Raw genomic sequence first — 22,145 nt, forward strand, 5'->3', positions numbered from 1 at the left:
TGGGCCTCTGAAGCCCAGGCTATCCCAGTATCTTGTCCTACATCTTGATGGCAAATTTGGAATAATACCTCATATTATTCAGGCTACTATTTTGACTGGGTGTTTTATGGGAGAAGAGGCACATATACCAAAAATACCTTTGATTCCATCTGACACAGAAATACATTTTGTATTCAAAAGGCTACAATTTCCAGTGAAACTCAGCTTTGCTATGTCTATAAATAAATCGCAGGAACAAACGTTATCTGTTGCTGTGCTACAACTCAAAGAAAATTGTTTTTCTTATGGGAAACTGTATGCAGCCTGTACAATTAGTTGGAAGTCCACGCAATCTTTTTACATTTGCTCCTTCTGGAAATACATGTAACATTGTTTATAAGAAAGTTCTAGATTTAGAATAAATAATAAATAAGATGAAAAAATAACACAATTAAGAGGTGAAAGGACATTGGCCAAAAATAGGGATCTTAAAAATGAAATGCAAAAATGTATTTAGCTTGGCAAAACAGTGGCTCCCAAGTAACACCAGGTAACCCTGATATATGTGTGTGTGTGTGTTGTGTGAGTGTGTGAGTGTGTGTGGTGTGTGTGTGTGTGTGTGTGTGTGTGTGTGTGTGTGAGAGTGTGTGTGTGTGTGTGTGTGTGTGTGTGTGTGTGTGTGTGTGTGTGTGTGTGTGTGTGTGTGTGTGTGTGCACATGTATGTGTGTATGTCTTCACTTCCTATGTTTTAAATACCAAATATTGCAATTCTGCAAATAAAAAGTTTTTCAAAATTGCAATTGCTTATCCCTTTTTTGCCCTTCTTAATTTTAAAGTTATGTATAGTAACTATTTTGATGTTCTGGATTTCTTTTTAGAAGTATATGTTTCAAACATAGGAGATTGTGATTCCACACCAAAATTAGGGCTAGTTTTGGGGGTTGGGTTTAGGATTTAAAATTAGGGTTAGTATTGTGGTTTAGATTTTGGGGATAAAATTAGGATTAGGATCTTGAGTTCAGTTTTACGGTAAGAGCTAAGTGTTAGCATTTAATGTTAGGGTTTCGTGTTAGTACTTAGGATTACAATTTTGGGCCAGAGTAAGGATTAGTTTTACAGAATTGAACTTGCATATGTTTGGAATATGGATATCAAACTATATTCTTAAAAGAAGAAAAATGAAAAGGTCTACAAAGTGTTCTTAGTCCAAAATATCATTGAGTGTTGTTTTTTCTTTGAAAATATTTACTATGAGTTTGATAAAGAGCTTTGCAATGTTACTGTTATTCTCTGAGTCATTTACTCGGGCAATGCCGGGTATTTCAGCTAGTATACAATATTCTGTGAAAACATGACTGATCATGGTGAAACATTACCTTGCTTGGAAACAGGTGAGGGTTGGCAACAGGAAGGGCATCTAGCTGTAGAAAATCTGCCTCAATAAACTCTGTCAATTCCAATGGTGATGATGATGATGATGATGATGATGATGATGATGATGATGATGACGACAATGGTGATGACAATGATGAGGACGATGATGATAATGATGATGATGATGGGAAGAGGAGGAAGAGGGGGGAAGTGGAGGAGGAGGTGGAAGATAAAGACAAAGTAAAGACAGCAGTTGCACGAACAAAATTTGCAGTTTGTAAATATCAAAAATAAACTTTTTCTGAATAAATATAACATCTTGACAATCTTACCTGTCAATTAAATGTCCAATGTTTTTCATGCTAGTTTGAAGTTGAAATGATCTGCTTAACATTCTGTTTCTATGCACCTCTCTCTGTGATGTAACTGTTTTGTTTGTTCCTTCTTGAGCCATGCCTGGCTCATAAGGGCCGGTTTCCCAGGTTCCTTGGCATATAGGTTCCTCACCTGGATGGGACACAGGTTCGTCGCAGGTGAGCTGCAAGAGGTAGGAGGAAAGAGTGGTGAAAGAGTCAGCAGAAGTTCACCATTACCTTCTGCCAGAGCTGCTTGGAGCTTAGGTGTTTCGCTCATAAGCACACACACTGCCTGGTCTGAGATTCGAACCTGCGATCCCTCAACCACGAGTCCACTGCTCTAACCACTAGCCCATGTGCCTCCACAAATAAATGTTCCTTCTCAAGCCATGCCAAGCTCATAAGGGTCAGTTTCTCAGTTTCAGTAGCATAGAAATTCCCTACCTGGACAGGACGCCGGTTCGTTGCAGGATTACTTATTTTTGCCAGCTGAGTGGACTGGAGCAACATGAAATGAAGTGTTTTGCTCAAGAGCACAATGTATTGCCCGGTCCAGGAATTGAAACCACAATCTTTCAATCATGAGTTCAACACCCTAACCACTAAGCCATGTGCCTCCACCTGTGATCTAACTACTCTATCCTAAATTTTCTAATTTTTCAGTACTAAATCTTCACTCACATCCATTCTAATCTCATTCATTTCATATCTACCTTCTTGTACATACTAGTTGCTGCCTCTATTTTAAACACTAAATGCTTCTCATATTTATTACCACATAATGCATGACATAATTAATTCTATTATCAAGAGGATAGTATTAACTATGAATTTAAGATTAATATTTTCTTTATAAGATTAATTTCAGTTTAGTACTAAATTCTTAGATTTAAGGTAAAACTTATTCTAAACAGTCTGTTATATATTTTTCTATAGTGATTCTTATGATAACAGTGTGTGGAAGCAATCCGTCGGTTACGACGACGAGGGTTCCGGTTGATCCGATCAACAGAACAGCCTGCTCACGAAATTAACGTGTAAGTGGCTGAGCACTCTACAGACACGTTCGGGGATATTCAGCGTGACACAGAGAGTGACAAGGTCGGCCCTTTGAAATACAGGTACAACAGAAACAGGAAGTAAGAGTGAGAGAAAGTTGTGGCGAAAGAGTACAGCAGAGATCACCACCATCCCCTGCCGAAGCCTCGTGGAGCTTTAGGTGTTTTCGCTCAATAAACACTCACAATGCCCGGTCTGGGAATCGAAACTGCAATCCTATGACCGCGAGTCCACTGCCCTAACCACTGGGCCATTGCGCCTCCACTAATTACCACATAATGCATGACATAATTAATTCTGTTATCAAGAGGATAGTATTAACTATGAATTTAAGATTAATATTTTCCTTATAAGATTAATTTCAGTTTAGTACTAAATTCTTAGATTTAAGGTAAAATTTATTCTAAACAGTCTGTTATATATTTTTCTATAGTGATTCTTATGATAACAGTGTAGCTGTTACATGAATATAGTCTTACTGTCATAGGGCATTTAATATATATTTTATAACAGCAAAGAGCTATATTAGCCGTATTATGATGGCAATGAAGCAAATTATCATCACTTGTACTTTTAAAAAGTTTCTTACCCATTACAATCACATCATCGAAGTCTTTTCAACAAATTTACATCAATATTAGAAGCCAAAATAATAACATTGGTGTAAATAAGGTGTAATAAGAGTAAGAAAGAGAGAGAGAAAGAAAATGAGATGAAGGGAGAGTACGAAAAACAATTCTTGTCAAGAGGGTCAAGGGAGAGAACTTCAGAAATGAAAATTGATCAGAAATTAAATTTAGATAGGCACAGGTAGTTAGTAGGCTTGCTTCAAAAATGTATGGCTCATATTCAGTCCACATTGCCTGGCACCTTTGGCAAGTGTCTTCAATAGCTTTGATCAATGTCTTGTAAGGAAATGAATGAAATCCAGTGAATGAAAACTGAATCAAGTCTGCTATATATCCTCCCCCAGGCGGCGAGCTGGCAGAAACGTTAGCACGCCGGGCGAAATGCGTAGCCGTATTTCGTCTGCCGTTACGACTCTGCCTTTCATCCTTTCGGGGTCGATAAATAAAGTGCCAGTTACACACTGTGGTCGATATAATCGACTTAATCCGTTTGTCTGCCCTTGTTTGTCCTCTCTGTGTTTAGCCCCTTGTGGGTAGTAAGAAATAGGTATTTCGTCTGCTGCTACGTTCTGAGTTCAAATTCCGCTGAGGTTGACTTTGCCTTTCATCCTTTCGGGGGGGGGGGTCGGTCAAATAAGTACCAGTTACGCACTGGGAGTCGATGTAATCGACTTAATCCGTTTGTCTGTCCTTGTTTGTCCCTCTCTGTGTTTAGCCCCTTGTGGGTAGTAAAGAAATATATATATCCTCCTCCTCCTCCTCCTCCTCATCATCATCATCATCATCATCATAATCATCATTTAATGTCTGTTTTTCATGGTAGCATGGGTAAGCTGGTTTGAATGGGGCTGGTAAGCTAGAGAGCTGCACCAGTCTCCAGTCTATTTTGGCTTGATTTCTACTGCTGGATATCCTTCAAACACCAGTGACCCCACAGAATGTACTAGGTGCCTTTTACATGTCGCCAGCATGAGTGCCGTGTCAGTGTCACTGACCACAACTATGATTTCACTTAGCTTGACATGTTTACTCAAGCGCAGTGAATAGCCAAAGGTCTCAGTCACTTGTCATCACCTAAGTGAGACTCAACATTCAAAGAATATACTTCACCACCTCATCCCATACATACATGTGTGTGCGTGTGTGCGTGTGTGTGTGTGTGTGTGTGTGTGTGTATAACAAAGAGGAAAATGGAAATTTTTTGTGACTATTTATTTTCTGTTACATGTGTTTCATTTGATAATAGGAATTACAAAGATTTATATAGACATGTAAAGAATTTTCTATTAGAAAATCATCAGGTGTAGGAGTGGCTGTGTGGTAAGTAGCTTGCGTACCAACCACATTGTTCCAGGTTCAGTCCCACTGCATGGCACTTTGGGCAAGTATCTTCTACAATAGCCTTGTGAGTGGATTTAGCAGACGGAAACTGAAAGAAGCCTGTCGTATATATATATATATATATATATATATATATATGTATGTGTGTGCATGTGTTTGTGTGTCTGTGTTTGTCCCCCAACATTGCTTGACAACCGATACTGGTGTGTTTATGTCCCCATAACTTAGCGGTTCGGCAAAAGAGACTGATAGAATAAGTACTGGGCTTACAAAGAATAAGTCGTGGGGTCGATTTGCTTGACTAAAGGCGGTGCTCCAGCATGGCCTTAGTCAAATGACTGAAACAAGTAAAAGAGTAAGATACTTTTATATTTTTAATATTTTATATTTTTAATATTTTTATAATACTTTTATAATTTTAATACTTTTACAATTTTATAATTTTTTTAACAAAAATTTTCTCTGGCTGATGATTTTGTTATAGGAAATTCCTTACATGTCTGTATAACATGTAAAACTTTGTAATCTCTATTAACAAATGAAACATATGTAATGGAGGATAAATAATACCAAAAAGATTTCCATTTTCTTGTTTAGTTATTCAACAATTCTGCAAATAATATTTCCATAATTCTCAATTTTAGTGCATGTTTTGATTGACAGACAACACCAACTATAGGTACATTGATTGTGGTAATGGAATAAGCAGATGTGCTTCACAAGGAAACAGCTGGAATTTACCATAACTACCCCCCCCCCCACACACATACACGTTTGTGTATAACAAATAAACATTTGAAATATTGGTTATGGTGGTTGGGTGGTATAAATAGTAAAGCGCTACTGTAAGTATCTTATATTTGCTTTTTATTTGTCTATATTCTGAGTTCATATCTTAGTGGTAGTGGTGGTAACTGTACTTTTAATTCCTATAAAGGTCATACTCTCTCTTTTACTCTTTTACTTGTTTCAGTCATTTGACTGCGGCCATGCTGGAGCACCGCCTTTAATCGAGCAACTCGACCCCGGGGCTTATTCTTTTCGATCTCTTTTTGCCGAACCACTAAGTAACGGGGACATAAACACACCAGCATCGGTTGTCAAGCAATGCTAGGGGGACAAACACAGACACACAAACACACACACATATATATATATACATATATACGACGGGCTTCTTTTCAGTTTCCGTCTACCAAATCCACTCACAAGGCTTTGGTCGGCCCGAGGCTATAGCAGAAGACACTTACCACACAGCCACTCCTGCGTCATATATAATTAGTACCAGTAATATACTTGTGATGATTTAATTAATTATACCACTGCCTTATAAACTTGTGGCCTAATGAATATATTTATAAATCTATGCTTGAAATATTGTTCATCTGTGTATCACAGAGTTCCTGGTGAATAGACTCCACAGCAAAACTGATCCCCATTTGGAATAATTTCATTTCATTCAGTTACACCTTTAATGTATTTGAGAAATTCATAAATGCTAGTGTAACACTACATTAAAAAAAATAAGGTTTTGGGGGTTCAAACCTAGTCAAAAGATAATTTCTCTTTTTTTATTACTTTTTTCCCCTTCATTTTATCACTGTTAAAAACCACCACCACCACCACCACCACCAACACCACCACCACCAACACCACCACCACCACACCACCACCAACAACAACACCACCACCACCAACAACAACAACACCACCACTACCACCAACAACACCACCACCACCAACACCACCACCACCACCATCATCTATTCTACCGCCATTGTTGGCAGCATGTTATCATCATTGTTCATATGAATAGCATCCTCACCCATTAACACCATTACTATCATCATTTGCAGTAGCAACAACAGCAACAGTTTGAGTCAGTGCATCCTTACTCTTTTTTCAGTGTCCCATTTTTAGATGATATTTCTGCAGTATCAAGTTTCACCTTCAGTTGTCTCTGCCTTCCAGCAATTCTTTCAGAACCCTATTTTCTCTTGTTTTTTTGGTTGGGGTGTAGTTTAGTATTTAGTCAGTTTCAAATTATATATCTCCTTTCTCTGTCCTAACAAACTATTAAACTGTCACATGTGATAGCTACATCAAAAAAATGACTAGAGAAAACTGTTCAGGGATGCCTGCTGCATGAAACCGTAATAGTATAGTAGGCACTAAGATTCTTGACAAGAAATTTTAATTAAAACCTCTTGGTTCATTAATAACCAAGTTAGTAGTGCTTCTTAATTAAATTAAAGTTTCTTGATTCATTATACAAAATTTGCTAACATTCTTTTAAATCATTTCTGTCACATTACTAAAATACTTCAATCAACTTTCATTCCCTTTCTCTCTCCCTTTATTTCTCTCTTTTATTTGCCCTCTACTACCCTTCTCTGTTCCCCTCCAATTACCCTGTTTATTTTTCTCCCAGTTTTTGTCTCTTCTACATTTTACCCTATTGCTAGCTCTAATGTGTTATTGAAAACATGGTCTTTAGGACATTAGATTTTTTTTAAAAATCATTCCAAGTTTTAAAGAAATTGAACATCATAGGAGATAAAAAAACATAGTTTATTTTCTAATCATGTTTTATTAAATCCTCACAAATGGGAGATAGCAATAGTCTTTACTAACCAACTCCTTAGAGTAGTGGTTCTTAATCTTTTTGCCTTTGTGGGTTACTGGAAACTACAAAATTATTTTGGATGTAAAGTTTAAAAAAACAAATTGTGTCAAAGTTGAAAATTTAGAAAAAATCATCATCATTATCGTTTAACATCCGCTTTCCATGGGTTGGATGATTTTGACTGAGGGCTGGTGAACCAGATGGCTGCACCAGGCTCCAATCTTGATTTGGCAGAGTTTCTACAGCTGGATGCCCTTCGTAATGCCAACCACTCCGAGAGTGGTTATATAGAAGACTATTGTTTACCTATTTTCTTTGATGATATTTGATGTAATAAAATTATGAATAACATGTTTTTCAAGAAACAGGAGCACTGTTATGGATTTTATAAAGCCTTAAAAATATCTTTCAAAATCTGCAGTGCATCTAGATCAGTGGTTCTTAACCTTATTGAAAGTACTGAACTTTGAAGTTTCATCAGGGCATTCACTAAACCCGTTGTAACTGGAAAAATAAAATATGATTTCTTCAAAACATAGGCATATATTTTATTGGTGTACAAAATGAACCATGCATCAGTTGCACACAAAATCACTGTGTTCAAAGAACAAAACCAACAAAACATGAATTTCACACAAAAACATAACTCAATGAATATTTACTGCAAATAAATATGACTTTTGCTGCTGCCTTTCAGATACAAGTTCAGAAATGTATGGCTTCACCTTGGCAAGTGCCTCTCTCATATCATTTTCACAACAAAGTCTGTTCCTTTTCTTAGTTTTCATGTCTACCATCCTCAAAAAGGATTGCTTGCAAAGATATGTTGTAACAAACAGTGTATCTCAAGGGCTTTCTTAGCCATAAGAGGGTTTGGTATGATTTGGTGGCACCAAAATGTTGACAGCATTGTTGTTCTGAAGAGTTGCTGTTGAAGCAGATTCTGCTGAAGTTCAATGATTTCATTAAGGCATTTATCATTGACATTTGCTGTCACAACAATGAACATGAATGGCTGTCTCACCCATGCTGGATTTGTCTCTCTAGTGGGAAAATATCCACTGAGAGACTCTGTGAGCTCATCTAAGTGTATGGCAATTGCTTGTTTCAGCTCCCCAGGCACAGAAATGTTTCCAATTCCAGACACGTCTTTGATCTTACTTATGCAGTCATCCAGCAGAGGAAAGTTTGTGAAGTTATCATTCTCTGTTCATTGATTCCATAAAGGTAACATTTTTAAAAAAATGCCTTCAGGTTTTCTTTGACTCCTCTCTGCCCTGCGTCTGTTGATTGAGATGATTGAGAACATAGAAAAATTGGCCAAAAATATTGCCAAAATGAGAATGAACTCAGAATATTTGAAGTAATTTGCATGATAATGTTGGTACTCTTGCAAAAACAGGGCTAATTCCATATGCCTAACAAAAACACACTTCAGCACCTTTCCCCAGGATAACCACTGGAAGTTAGAATGGTACAGAAGCACCTCGAATTCAGAGTTCATTTCATTACACATAAAAAGCACATTAAAAAGCATGTAAAAAAGCACGTAAAAAGCACCATTCAACCGTGGCTGTTTGCTAGCCCCGTCTGGCACCTGTGCTGGTGGCACGTAAAAAGCACCCACTACACTCACGAAGTGGTTGGCGTTAGGAAGGGCATCCACCCGTAGAAAAAAATTGCCAGATCAGACTGGGCCTGGTGCAGCCTTCTGGCTTCCCAGACCCCAGTTGAACCGTCCAGCCCATGCTAACATGGAAAGCGGACGCTAAATGATGATGATGATGATGATGATGATGATGATGATGATGATGATGATGATCTCTTTGAAGGTGGGGTGCTTCATAGCACTATTTCGAATATAGTTCACACATTCAACTACAATTTTTAATACTTCTGCAAGTTTTGGAGGCAAGGTTTTTGTTGCCAGTGCATGCCTGTGCAGAACACAGTGCATAACAATGATGTGTGGTGCATTGGGTTTCACCAGTACTCCTAAACCAGAGTGTTGTCCCAGTATAGCTGGAGCTCCATCTGAACAAACTGTAAAAACCATATTCCATGAAAGCCCGTTGTCTCTGAAGAAATCAGCCACAAGTTTCTTCACATTGGTTGTCTTGGTTGTTGTTGTAAGAGGCTTACAGAATAAAACATATTCCTTTATCGTGTCGCCTTTCACATAGTGCACGAATGCAACAAGTTGACTTAGATTGGAAACGTTGACAGCCTTGTCAAGTAGGAAGCTGAATTTTACTGGGCTTGAAATCAGATCTGCAAATACTTGAGCAAGAATGTCATCACTCATGGTGCATATTCTGCTGCTTATAGTGACATTTGAAAGAGGAATTTGGGTTAACTAATCTTCAGCAGCTTTTCCCAGTTTGATATTCGCCATCTTCAATACATCAGGTTTTATGAATTTTTCGTTAATGGTGTGTGGTTTACCCTGCTTTGCAATCAGGTACCCAACTTTGTATAATGCTGTGAGGATCATTTTTTTGATAAGTACAAAGCCAAGAACAGGCAGAGTAGCCTTTTCATTGAATCTGGCTCTCTTCAATTTCTTGAATTCAGCAAGTATTGTGTTCTCGTATTTCCCATCTCCATGCAGCTTTAGGAAGTGTTCCCTTAGTTTTGCTGGTGCTAGACTAGAATTTCTCAACTTGGCATTACAAATCATGCATTGAGGACGCTGACTCCCATCCCATTCCTTTATACACTTGAATCTACAGCACAGATATCAAAGCCAAGTGATGTGGTATGATAAGCTGCAGCCAATGATGGTCAAGCAGAGTGATGTCATGAATAATATGCGTAGTCTGAATGAAACGGACACCCACACATAAGACTGGGCAAATTTTCTCCTTTGTTCAAAACGCATTTAAAAGTTTTCTATCTATTTATGAATTAATATTTTAAAATTAAATTTTATATTGTTATCGTAATTTATCTTTTAATAAACTAGTTTATCATGGAAATTTATTTTGTGTCACAAATTTTTACTAAACAACTAAATATTTGTAATCTAACACAGTGAAGGAAAATTGTGTTGCCAAATTGCTGACAGATGATTTTTTGACAGCTGACAAAAATGGCCCGACATTGCTGGTGTGAACTGGGCTATACTATGTGTGTCTTGACCCCAGCTGAACCCCTCAGATTGACTCAATGAACCCCTGGGGTCCAATTGAACGCAGGTTAAGAACCACTGATCTAGATACTCCTTGAGGTAATCAATATTCTGCAATACTTTGATAAATTCTGAATGGATCTTTTATCTTTTACTTGTTTCAGTCCTTAGAATATAGTGTACACTCAAGTGAAATTCCTCTCTCACCCTTATTATATATACGTGCATTCGAATGTAGCAGGTAACAGCTTGCCTTTGGCTGCTATTTGGATCCTGTTGCGTCCACTACTCTGATTGGTTGGTATTGGCACAATTTGTCTCTTAATCTGTCGCGCCAATTTGCTGCATATAACCAATCAGGGCCTTTAAATATGATCATGTGAGACAGCCTGTTTTCAACCCAGTTTTGAGCCTACAGCTCCTTATAAAAACCCAGCTTCTCCTCATCTCAAGGTCTTCCGGTTCTAGACCTTTTTAGGTCTCACCACTGATCACACAAGACAGCCAATTCCAGCAATAATACCACAGCAGCTATGTTGAGACTTACCAACTTCGTCCAGCTGCATTACGGCAACCTCTGTTACCTTGCATCACACGGTCTTTAGAAATGGGTGACCTGACTTCGAACACGCATTCCTTTCCATAGTTCAGTGCCAGCTTTAATTTTACTTAATTACCAACTCTTCTTTCTAATTTCACCGCTTCACTACAGATATATCTTCTTTGTATCATCCATTTTGTCTCCCAGCTTCGTTTCGGGGTCTTTCAGTTCCAGACCTTTTTAGGTCTAGCCAGACCACACAAGACACAGCCAGTTCCAGTGACGACACCACAGCAGCCACATTCAGACTTACCAACTTTGTCCAACAGCATCATGGCAATCTCTCTCTTTGTCCCCACCATCATCTCAATGTCGTCAACTTCATCTCTCTACATACACAGCTCAACAGGCAACTCACCCAAGGTTCCAACACTTCACTGTTTGTGAATTACTTTACCATGGATCAACAGTGAATATACAACCTGCAAGAACTCTTGTATCAAGTGACCTAGGAAGCAGCATCACAGCTACAACCTCATGTACGACATGTACCGGCAACCGGCTCAGCATCATGGTCGCAACTTCTTGATACTGTATTTCAACCACCATGTACAATTGACCACGAATTGGTATTCTCATTTTTGTGTCTATGAACTTCTCCCTTCGATGGCTGTAGACTCTTTCACTGTCTACTTCATTGCCGTTCTTATATGTTCTTCACATGTGCACACATCTATGCTTACACACACTCATACATACATTTGTTCTCATGATGGTCTGTCTATTATTCTGTATACATGACGCACACACATGTTTACATATCAATAAATCTTCTCTTAACCATTCTTCTTGTTTGTGTCTCCTTTTTCTCTCTGGCATTTATATGTACTATTCATTTTATATTTATTGTATCGACTGTGTGATGTACCATGGGATGTAATAACAGTTTCTGATTTAGGCACAAGGTCAGCAGTTTTAAAAGGAGAGTAAAGTCGATATCATTAATTCCAAACGTCCGGACCACTCGTACACTTATGTGCAGCTCATACAATCCTCTCCATACACTTTCTGCAACTTTGTGTACCTCTGAGCAGGTATTGCCATGACAACATTCTCTGTCATGGTCAATACGACGATCACACACTACACACCTTCCTTCCAAGCAGTGCTGTAAACAGCAGAAGTGAGCTAGGACGTTAAAACTTAGTGCGCATGCACAGCAGAGTTCAAGGACAATCTGTGCCAAGCAGCTTTACTTTGCGCGCTTTAGCTTCGTTACTATGGCAACCGTCCGGATACTTATTGATCATACCTCGTATGTATGTGTATGCATGAATGCATGTTTGGGTGTGTGTATGTATGTATGCATGTGTCTACGCATGTATGCGTGCATGTATTTACATGTATAATGGAATGGGCCTCGCCACACATGCATGTGTTTATATGTATGTGTTTGTCTCCCCACCATAGCTTCACAATCGGCGTTAGTTTGTTTACATCCCGTGACCTAACAGCTCCGCAAAAGAGACTAATAGAATATGCACCAGATTTAGAAACAAAAATTAGTAGAAGTCTATTTTTTCTTTTTGGCAGCTTAATGACTGAAACGTTGTAAAAGATAAAAATAAGATATACAAGTACTGTAAAAATAGAAAATTTGGTAATAAATTACAAAACAAGTTGTAATAAAATATCAGCCAGTTCCAGAGGATTAACTTAATAACAGACCTGGAATAGTGCAATTAAATAAAATCTTTGACAGTCGTGAAGATTACATAGATATTACTCTTTTACTTGTTTCAGTCATTTGACTGCGGTAATGCTGGAGCACCGCCTTTAATCGAGCAACTCGACCCCGGGACTTATTCTTTTGTAAGCCCAGTACTTATTCTATCGGTCTCTTTTGCCGAACCGCTAAGTAACGGGGACATAAACACACCAGCATCGGTTGTCAAGCAATGCTAGGGGGACAAACACAGACGCACAAACACACACACACACATATATATATATATATGTATACGACGGGCTTCTTTCAGTTTTCGTCTACCAAATCCACTCACAAGGCATTGGTCAGCCCGAGGCTATAGTAGAAGACACTTGCCCAAGGTGCCACGCAGAAGGACTGAACCCGGAACCATGTGGTTGGTAGACAAGCTACTTACCACACAGCCAATAATAATAATAATGATAAAAAGAATAAATAAAAAAGAAAAAAAAACACCGCAGCGGCTTCTCAAGGCAAAATACTGCGTAAATGCAAACAAAGGGACATAATTCACATTGACTAAGGGGCGTGATTCTCGACATCAAAAATAAAACCATCACACCTCAGCCAAGGATGTTCTCAGCGTATGTTTTACCTGTCACGTAGCGATACCTTAAAACGTAATGCTTTTATTTATATCTCTCATGTCTTTATATATGTTTTAGTTGAAGTTGTTGTAAAATTTCAGATAGCTATATTCGATGATCGTTAATTTTTCTATTATGATTTCTTAAAAAAATATTTGTTTCTTAATTGTTGTTGTTAATTTCTATATGTTATTTCTGATAGTTTCAACGAAGAGGTATTTTGTTAATTACGATCATGAAGAAGATAGTTCAAATGTAAAAAAAAGTCAGTGTTTAGAAAATGTGTTGCACTTTATGCTCCTTCGAGTTACCTGTGCTAAAAAGCATACAAAGCACCTGTTGTTAAGAACTAATTAATATCGAGCCAACAAGGTAGCCTTTGGACGGAAAATTGACCTGCTAGAAATGGCAGCGAAATCTCATAAATCATTTCGCCTTGATAAAATAAAGGACGCATCTGATAATGTAGGCATGCATACTGCCGAAAAGGAGACAGTAGTAGCTGCTACATTTTAATCAATCAAAGGTTAGATCTGACCTGATCGAGCAGACCAACCGAATCGAACTAATCGAAATGTTCTATATGTCTCATTGTTGACAAACGCCAGTTCATTCACACACGCACTGACTCACATTTTTGCGCTTAAAAATAAGTAATATATTTTATCCTCTTTTCTTTTTTTTTTATGCTGGACTATAAATGGTAACCCATGCTTCCAGTGTTGACCCTGATTTTCATACTGAATTAACCTGCGTTATACGCGTGCAAATAAGGTAATGTGTGTGAGTATGCGTGTGTGCACTGGTGCGTGTATTGCTGTTTACATGATATTTTTAATGGGGCAACGATTCTAAGTCTATTTTCGTTCTTTTCAGTTGTTGCTATTGTTTAGCCCCAGGTCAGCCTTGGTCAACCACTCCTTCGTTTTCTTATGTGCAGGGAGCCCAAGATCACATTGTCCCACTCGTTTTCCCTAAGCCGGTTAGGTGTAATTAGAAGGGATTCAACTGCTATCTCTAACAAGATAAACTACCATAGAGAAAGCTCTCTCGTTGGCTTGTTGCCTTCATTTTTGTAAGTTTGGTAGCACAACGAAACATGACTTTTTTTTTTTTCAAACAATAAATTTATTTCTATTTTTACATCTCACGTGTTTACTACTCAATTTTAAAATCTACGACTGTAAACAAAAACTTTTTCCTTATCCACTTAAAATTCAGTCAGTTAAGGAGAATTGTTATCTCGAAAACCAGGCCTCAACTTTCGGTTACAAACTCTCAAATCAACAAAGAAGCAAAGAATATATTCGATTGCTTACGAATTGTATGTTGTATTAACGACAAAAATGAAAAGAAAAACATATTTTTGTTATTTCCACATCTCAGTACTTTTCAAATGCGTTTTTTGAACTTCGTACCTGTTTAGGTTAGAAGATATGAAATATTTGTTTCTTAATTGTTGTTTATTTCTATATGTTATTACTGATATTTTCAACGAAGAGGTATTTTGTTAATTACGATCATGAAGAAGATAGTTCAAATGTAAAAAGTCAGTGTTTAGAAAATGTGTTGCACTTTATGCTCTTTCGAGTTACCTGTGCTATCATTTTTTAGATATTTTTCTTAATATAATTTGCATTCAGGTCCTGGGCAAAAAATAAATAAATAGAAAATAACTCTTTCTACGACATTCATTACACACACACAAAGCTGCGATAATCCTCTTGTGAAAAATAATACTGTGAGTCATACTATCTCTCCATTTAATCATTTGATACATGTAAAATAGTAATTAACTGAATGAAAAGAACAAGCATGTCACTTTTTGCTCAAGTAGAAATTACACAAGCACTAACTTTGTTCGTTTTATCTATCATAACTACTACTACTACCACCACTAAATGTGATGCGCAATGGCCCAGTGGTTAGGGCAGCGGACTCGCGGTCGTAGGATCGCGGTTTCGATCCCTGACCGAGTGTTGTGAGAGTTTATTGAGTCAAAACACCACACTTTCTTCCTGTTTCTGTTGTACCCGTCTGTGGAGTGCTCAGCCACTTGCATGTTAATTTCACGAGCAAGCTGTTCTGTTGATAGGATCAACTGGAAACTTCGCCGAGGTTGACTTCTGCTTTCATATTTCTGAAGGCACGGGCTCTGGCTTGGATTAATATCCCCTCAGTTTTGGAGCCGTCGGGGTTATCTAGAGACCAGATAGTCTTACCCACATCTGGATACTGCAGTTATGGGAGGGTTACTGCTTCCGTAGCTGAACGGGAAAAAAAACCCCTGAAGTATCGGGACCTTACAGTGAACTAACCGCGAAGTTCTTATCATCGTTAGCAGCTCGCCTCACCGAGGTGTCAGGTGATGCCCGTGAGGGCGCTTGGCTTTCCCAACTCCTTAGCCTCGCCCGTGGTAATGCTGCGAGCATGCTGGCTTGCTTCAGGGGTTCCGTTAAACCTTGTGGTGTGCGACAAGTTACTGTTGTAAGAAAAAAAAATCCCACGAATGGTTTCAATACAGTTTTAACTGAGAGATTTGGAAGAGTTAAGTGAAAGTTTCCCATGTAATTTTCTTTCATACAAATAAATTCTTTTATTCTTTTACTTGTTTCAGTCATTTGATTGTGGCCTTCCTGGAGCAACGCCTTTAGTTGAATACATCGACCTAAGGACTTTGTAAGCTTTGTTAAGCTATACTCAAACAAACTAGTGGAAACAAGAATATATTTACGAAAGGTTTATTAATTAACGTATATCAGGGCTTAAGTCGCCAGTTATTTCTGTTTAGTTAATTCAGATTCATTTAACGCTCACTGCTAACATTTTATTTCTCTTCTCCCCACGGAAGTCGAACTCCCTAGCTAGCCCGCAGCGACGTTCCTGTTAACAGTTCGTCTGTCATGAATCTTGCCTACACTGGTACTTATTCTATCGGTGTTTTTTGCCGCATCGCTAAGTTACGGGGACTTAGACACACCAACATCAGCTGTCAAGCGATGGTGGGGAGTATATATGAAAATAAAAAGAATGAAAAGCACATTATGTCAAATTGACAAAGAAAAGAAAGTTGAATCCCCTCTCTCGAAATTTCAGGTCTTGTACCTATAGCAGAAAGAATTATTATTATTAGGGTTAGGGTTAGTGACAGGATGTTGTCTCAGTTTTAGACGCAGCAAATGATTTTAGCTCAATAGAGGCCATAGGATTGGTTAAAATTCGAAAAATTAAACTACGTTAAACTTACAAATTACAATTTTCTCAAGAAAGCCAAGAGAAAAAAAATGTTTTATTTTGACACATTCTACCAGTATACGAAGTTTAAAAGTGTTTAGTTAACTAGAAATTGTGTTGAAAACTGCCATTCAAAAGGAAAAGATCCTGTTTTTCTTTATTAGCTCTCTACAGGTTTGCTTTGTCTTATGTTGCAGTTATTTATCATATACAGCTCTGCTAAGTCTATATATGAATTATATATTTATATAAGAACACATAACCCCCAGATCCTCATTTTATTCGAGATTTTCCTGTGGCTACCTTGCCAACGAATTTCCTTTGGCCATTGAGATTGTTTCCATTAAAAGACAAAAGTTTAGTTTTCAAAATAAAGGTATTTGTATTGTAGTGTTACATATTGTATTTGGTACACACTAGTATAGTTACTGTGTTTTAACTAATTATCTTTTAAAATGTAGATGTTTGTGTTGTGATATTTATGTAAATTCAAAAGAATGAATTTAAATTGAATCAAATATCCCCTGCTGTCAAGCCAGCTTTTCTAACCAAACAACTGATATACAGAAAACGAACATGACTTGAGAATATCTTCTTGATCAAGCTAATTAATTCAATTGGTGACTATTCAAAAGACAGTCAAACAATTGCGGTCAAATTTATACATAGTATGGGAGTTTGGTCATGTGGTAACTTCGTTATTCTAAGATACTAGATGTCTTAGTGTAAGGTGTTTCAATCCTATGTAACCGCATCCCTGACTTTCTCATCTATTCTTCAAATGGCGGTGTCCCAGCATGGCCACAGCTTGTGAGCTGAAACTAGATAAAAAAAAAAATAAATAAATAAATAGCTGCACTACTGTTTTTGTAGGTTTCACATTGAAACCATCCTCATAGCAAGATTAGGTATCTACATGCAATACGTTTATGTCATATGGGAACTTGAGGGTACATTCTGGCACCTCATCAGTACCATCTTTATCTTCCCGCTACTCTCACCCACCATCATATAATTCAGGGTAGCCATATGAGATGTCATCGGGTGTACCACAGGGATCTGTCCTTGGCCCCCTCTTGTTTGTGGCATACATTAACGACATAGATGCCAATTTAAAGAATGCCACAGTATTGAAATATGCAGACGACATCAAGCTGTACCTTGAAATCAGAGGACAGATCCTGATGTCTACAACTCTTTCCTGCAATCAGACCTAGACACAATGCAGCAATGGATCACAGACTGGCAACTGAAACTGGCTGTGGACAAGTGTACCACCATGCATTTTGGGAGAAAAAACCCTGCGTTCACATACTCCCTCCACAACACTGATATCAAGAAATCCTCTTGCGAGCGTGACCTAGGCATCACTGTCAGCAGTGATCTGCGTTGGTCAAAGCATATCTCTAAGATTGTCAGGAAGGCCGAGGGTGTCTTGGCATCACTCAGCAGGTCTTTTGTTAGCCGCTCTCCAGCCATCTATTTAAAACTGTATACAGCTATGGTACGACCACACTTGGAATTCGCATCATCAGTTTGGAACCCCTATCTTGCTCAGAACATTGACCTCCTGGAATCTGTCCAGAGACGTGCAACCAAACGCATACCCTCCATCAGACACCTACCATATTCTGAGCGCCTTGTTTCCCTGGGCATGGATTCACTGAAGCTCCGGCGTTTGGCGACGGACTTGGTAAACACCCACAAAGTTATCAACCACCTCACCAACAACAACACTGAACACCTTTTTGATCTCCATGTGTCTAACACACGTGGACATGCCTACAAAGTCAGAAAACAATACAGCTCCCATGACTTTCAGAAACATTTTTTCATGCTCAGAGTTGCTGAAGCATGGAATAAACTGCCTGCGTCAGTTGTTGACTGCCATGACACTGCATCTTTTAAGGCCCTCATGCTTTCCGAAATCCGCCGAAACTTCACCTGATTATATATACACTTTAGATGAGTTGTAGTGCACCTGAGCACTGTACACAATTATTATTATTATTATTATTATTATTTCCTCTCTAGCGAGACACCTGTGTTTGTCCTATCATATTTTAACCTCCAACACCTAACATAAAACCACATCCTCTTTCTTATATACACTCCTACTTAGGTGAGGCGACTTTTTTCCTTCCTTTTGTTTTCTTTATCTTACAATTTGGTGTCACAAAGAAAAAAAAAACACCCAGTACACATTGTAAAGTGGCTTTTTTATTTTTATTTTCAGAGTCACTTCTCATTTGTATAACAAACTGAAATGGATTTACATGTTCCTGTTGTGTTTATATAGGTTTGTATTTTAATGTATGTGTGTACACTCACACTCATGCATGTAAAACTAATCTATGTATATCTTTGGGCAGTATTCGTTATGATGACAGCTAGGCCAGGTGGTGTTAAATTAGGTGGCAGCTTAAATCTACCACCCAAGCTGATAAACTTAATATGGCTAAGTTATGTCGTTTCCGTCTTAGTATTCAATATCTCCAGATGGCTCTATACTTGTTCACGACCTTAGCATTTCACTTTCAATGGCTTTATCCATGAAAGTATGGAAACACTGTATATTAACAAGTGCTTTTGTCAGCTTTCAAGTGCTCAGTTCAAATCATAGTATGGTCTATGAGTAACTCAGGTAAATCTTTACAGGGTGATTCTGTACCAAAATATCTTCAAAATTTGTAACATGTCATCTTTAATAACTTAGTGGAGGCGCAATGGCCCAGTGGTTAGGGCAGCGGACTCGCGGTCGGAGGATCGCGGTTTCGATTCCCAGACCAGGCATTGTGAGTGTTTATTGAGCGAAAACACCTAAAGCTCCACGAAGCTCCGGCAGGGGGTGGTGGTGAACCCTGCTGTACTCTTTCACCACAACTTTCTCTCGCTCTTTCTTCCTGTTTCTCTTGTACCTGTATTTCAAAGGGCCAGCCCTGTCACATTCTGTGTGTCACGCTGAATCTCCTCGAGAACTATGTTAAGGGTACACGTGTTTGTGGAGTGCTCAGCCACTTGCACGTTAATATCACGAGCAAGCTGTTCCGTTGATCGTATCAGCTGGGATCCTCATCGTCGCAACCGACGGAGTGCTCCTATACCTTTAATAACTTAAACCAGTGAAAGACAATACAAAATAGTATTTACTTTTGATCTTTCAAACTACTGCTTTTCATTTATTTGTGTAAAGAGAGTATCTCTGTAGTAACTGTTTCAAACTTTGGCACAAGGCCAGCAATTTTGAGCGGAGGCTGGCAAATTAATTATGTCAACCCCAGTAATTGATTGGTAGTTATGTTGATTATGAAAAGATGAAAGGCAAAATCAACCTTGCTGAAATTTGAACTCAGAACGTAATGAGCTGGAAGAAATGCTGCTAAGCATTTTGTCTGATGTGTTAATGATTCTGCCAGCTCACTGCTTCAAGTATCTCTGTAATAATGGCATTAGTCCAAAGATTTGATACTCTTTACTCTTTTACTCTTTTACTTGTTTCAGTCATTTGACTGTGGCCATGCTGGAGCACCGCCTTTGTAAGCCCAGTACTTATTTTATCGGTCTCTTTTGCCGAACCGCTAAGTGACGGGGACGTAAACACACCAGCATCAATTGTCAAGCAATGCTAGGGGGACAAACACAGACACACAAACACACACACACACACACACACACACATACATATATATATATATATATATATAAGAAAATAGTAAAGTGTGAAAAAACGACAGAAGGCTTAAATGTTAAAAAATATATATATTTGTGTCAAAATGTCTGGAGAATATTGGAAAAATTTTTTTTCCTTTCCTTAAAATGACATAATTTTTAAAATTTTTAAAGAAATTACCGGTTTCGCGTGTAGCTTTTCAAATTTCTTGTGACGTTATGTTTATATTGCATGGAATTATCGTTGTTCTTATTTCCAGGAGATTTCTAAATAAGGGGAGGTAGTGAGTGATTTTTTCCGGTGTAGGGGAGATAATCGCTTAAAAATTTTTTTTCCTTTTTCCTTGTTAATTTCTCTGTGTCAGTATGTTCGGATGGTTGAGTCTGGGTTTGTACTTTTCAATGAAGAATGTTTCCTTGTTCAGTCTCATTTGTGTTGATGATCCGAAAGCACATTGGTAAAATGGGAAGATTAAAAATTGTGGCAGTAGTTGCTTTGCGCATTTCTCAATGTGCTCACTAAAAGGTATCATTCTATATTCTGGGAATGCAATCTGTTGTCGATGCAGTGTGCATCTTCGCCTGAGTGATAGTCCCGTGGAACCCACGTAGTCTTGGTGGCAGCCCGAGCATTAATAAACATAAATTATGTTTTCAGAGGCACAAGTAAAGTTAGATTTGATCTTAAATTTCTGTCCCTCTTTAAAGAAAAATTCTGATCCTTCCAATAGGTTAGGACATGTTGCACAGTTCGATCTACCACATTTTTTTACTTTTGCATCCGTAATTTTAGAAGACAATTTTGCCTTTGTGAGAATCTTTTTAAGTGATTTAGGCTGTTTGTAGCTTTTAATGATTTGGTGTATGTTTAGAATTTCCTTTAATTTTGGGTTTTTATGAAGTATTGGTAAATTCTGGGTGATGATGGTGAAGGCTTCTTTGTTTCTGGGGTTGTATGTAGATATGTAAGGTAGTATTTTCGGGGAAGGTGTGTTGTTGTGTTGAACTTTTCTTAAGTTTCTATGTTGATTTCTGTTGCACGTCTGATCCCATCCTCTATGAGTTGAGCTGGGTAATGTCTGTCAATTAGGGTGTTTTTGAGTTCTTGCAGTCTAAAGTTCCTGGTATTTTGTTCTGACACTATTGTGCATATCCTTCTTGCAAGGTTGAAGGGGATGTTTGTTTTAGTGTGTCTTGGGTGGCATGAATTAAAAAGAAGGTATTGTTTGGCGTCTGTGGCTTTGTAAAAAATGTCTGTTTCTATTTTAAGGTTAATTTTTTTAATAGTATATCCAAGAACGGGAGCTCCTTTTGGTTGTATTCCATTGTGAACTGTATATTTGGGTTTATGCTGTTCAATAGGTTTTTAAATTTTAGGAGTTTATCTATGTTTTCATTCCAGAGAATGAAACATCGTCTAGGAATCGTTTCCAATTCTCTTTTATGTATTGAGAGAGGGAGTTTCCAAAGATGATAGAGATTCCTGGTAAATGATTATTTCCATGTATCCCATTGTTAAGTTCGCAATGACTGGTGCTGCCCTTGTACCCATAGCAATTCCGGATTTTTGACGGTAAAATGTATTGTCAAACATGAAGTGGTTATTGTGTAGGATGAATTCAATTGATTTAGTAATGAATTCCTTACTGATCCTTTTTGGTATTTCTTCCGGAAATTGGTCTAACCAGAATTGTATTGCCTCCAGTCCATAATTATGAGGAATACTGGTATACAAGTTGACTACATCAAATGAAACCAGGATTGTTTCTTCCTTGGTTTTTTTTGGGAGGTGGTTTAACATATCTAAGTCATCTCTGATATGGCTATCGATATGTTTAAGGAAGGGTTTCA

General features: G+C 38.0%; 1 protein-coding gene across 3 annotated transcripts in view; it reads left to right on the forward strand.

Moving 5' to 3' along the window:
- The first annotated feature begins 13,334 nt into the window (after positions 1–13,334).
- The window catches only part of LOC115216598 (divergent protein kinase domain 1C-like), a 31,112-nt gene continuing 22,301 nt past the window's right edge, over positions 13,335–22,145 (forward strand). The window contains exons 1-2 of one of the 3 annotated variants that reach the window (XM_029786072.2): positions 13,335–13,424; positions 18,862–18,924. The gene's annotated coding sequence lies outside the window, so the exon portion shown is untranslated. Of the gene's footprint in view, positions 13,425–15,063; positions 15,133–18,861; positions 18,925–22,145 lie in introns of those variants that run through there. The other 2 variants (XM_029786080.2, XM_036498926.1) reach the window with 2 other exon arrangements.

The sequence above is a fragment of the Octopus sinensis genome, linkage group LG1, assembly GCF_006345805.1.
Source record: "Octopus sinensis linkage group LG1, ASM634580v1, whole genome shotgun sequence".
Taxonomy (NCBI): domain Eukaryota; kingdom Metazoa; phylum Mollusca; class Cephalopoda; order Octopoda; family Octopodidae; genus Octopus; species Octopus sinensis.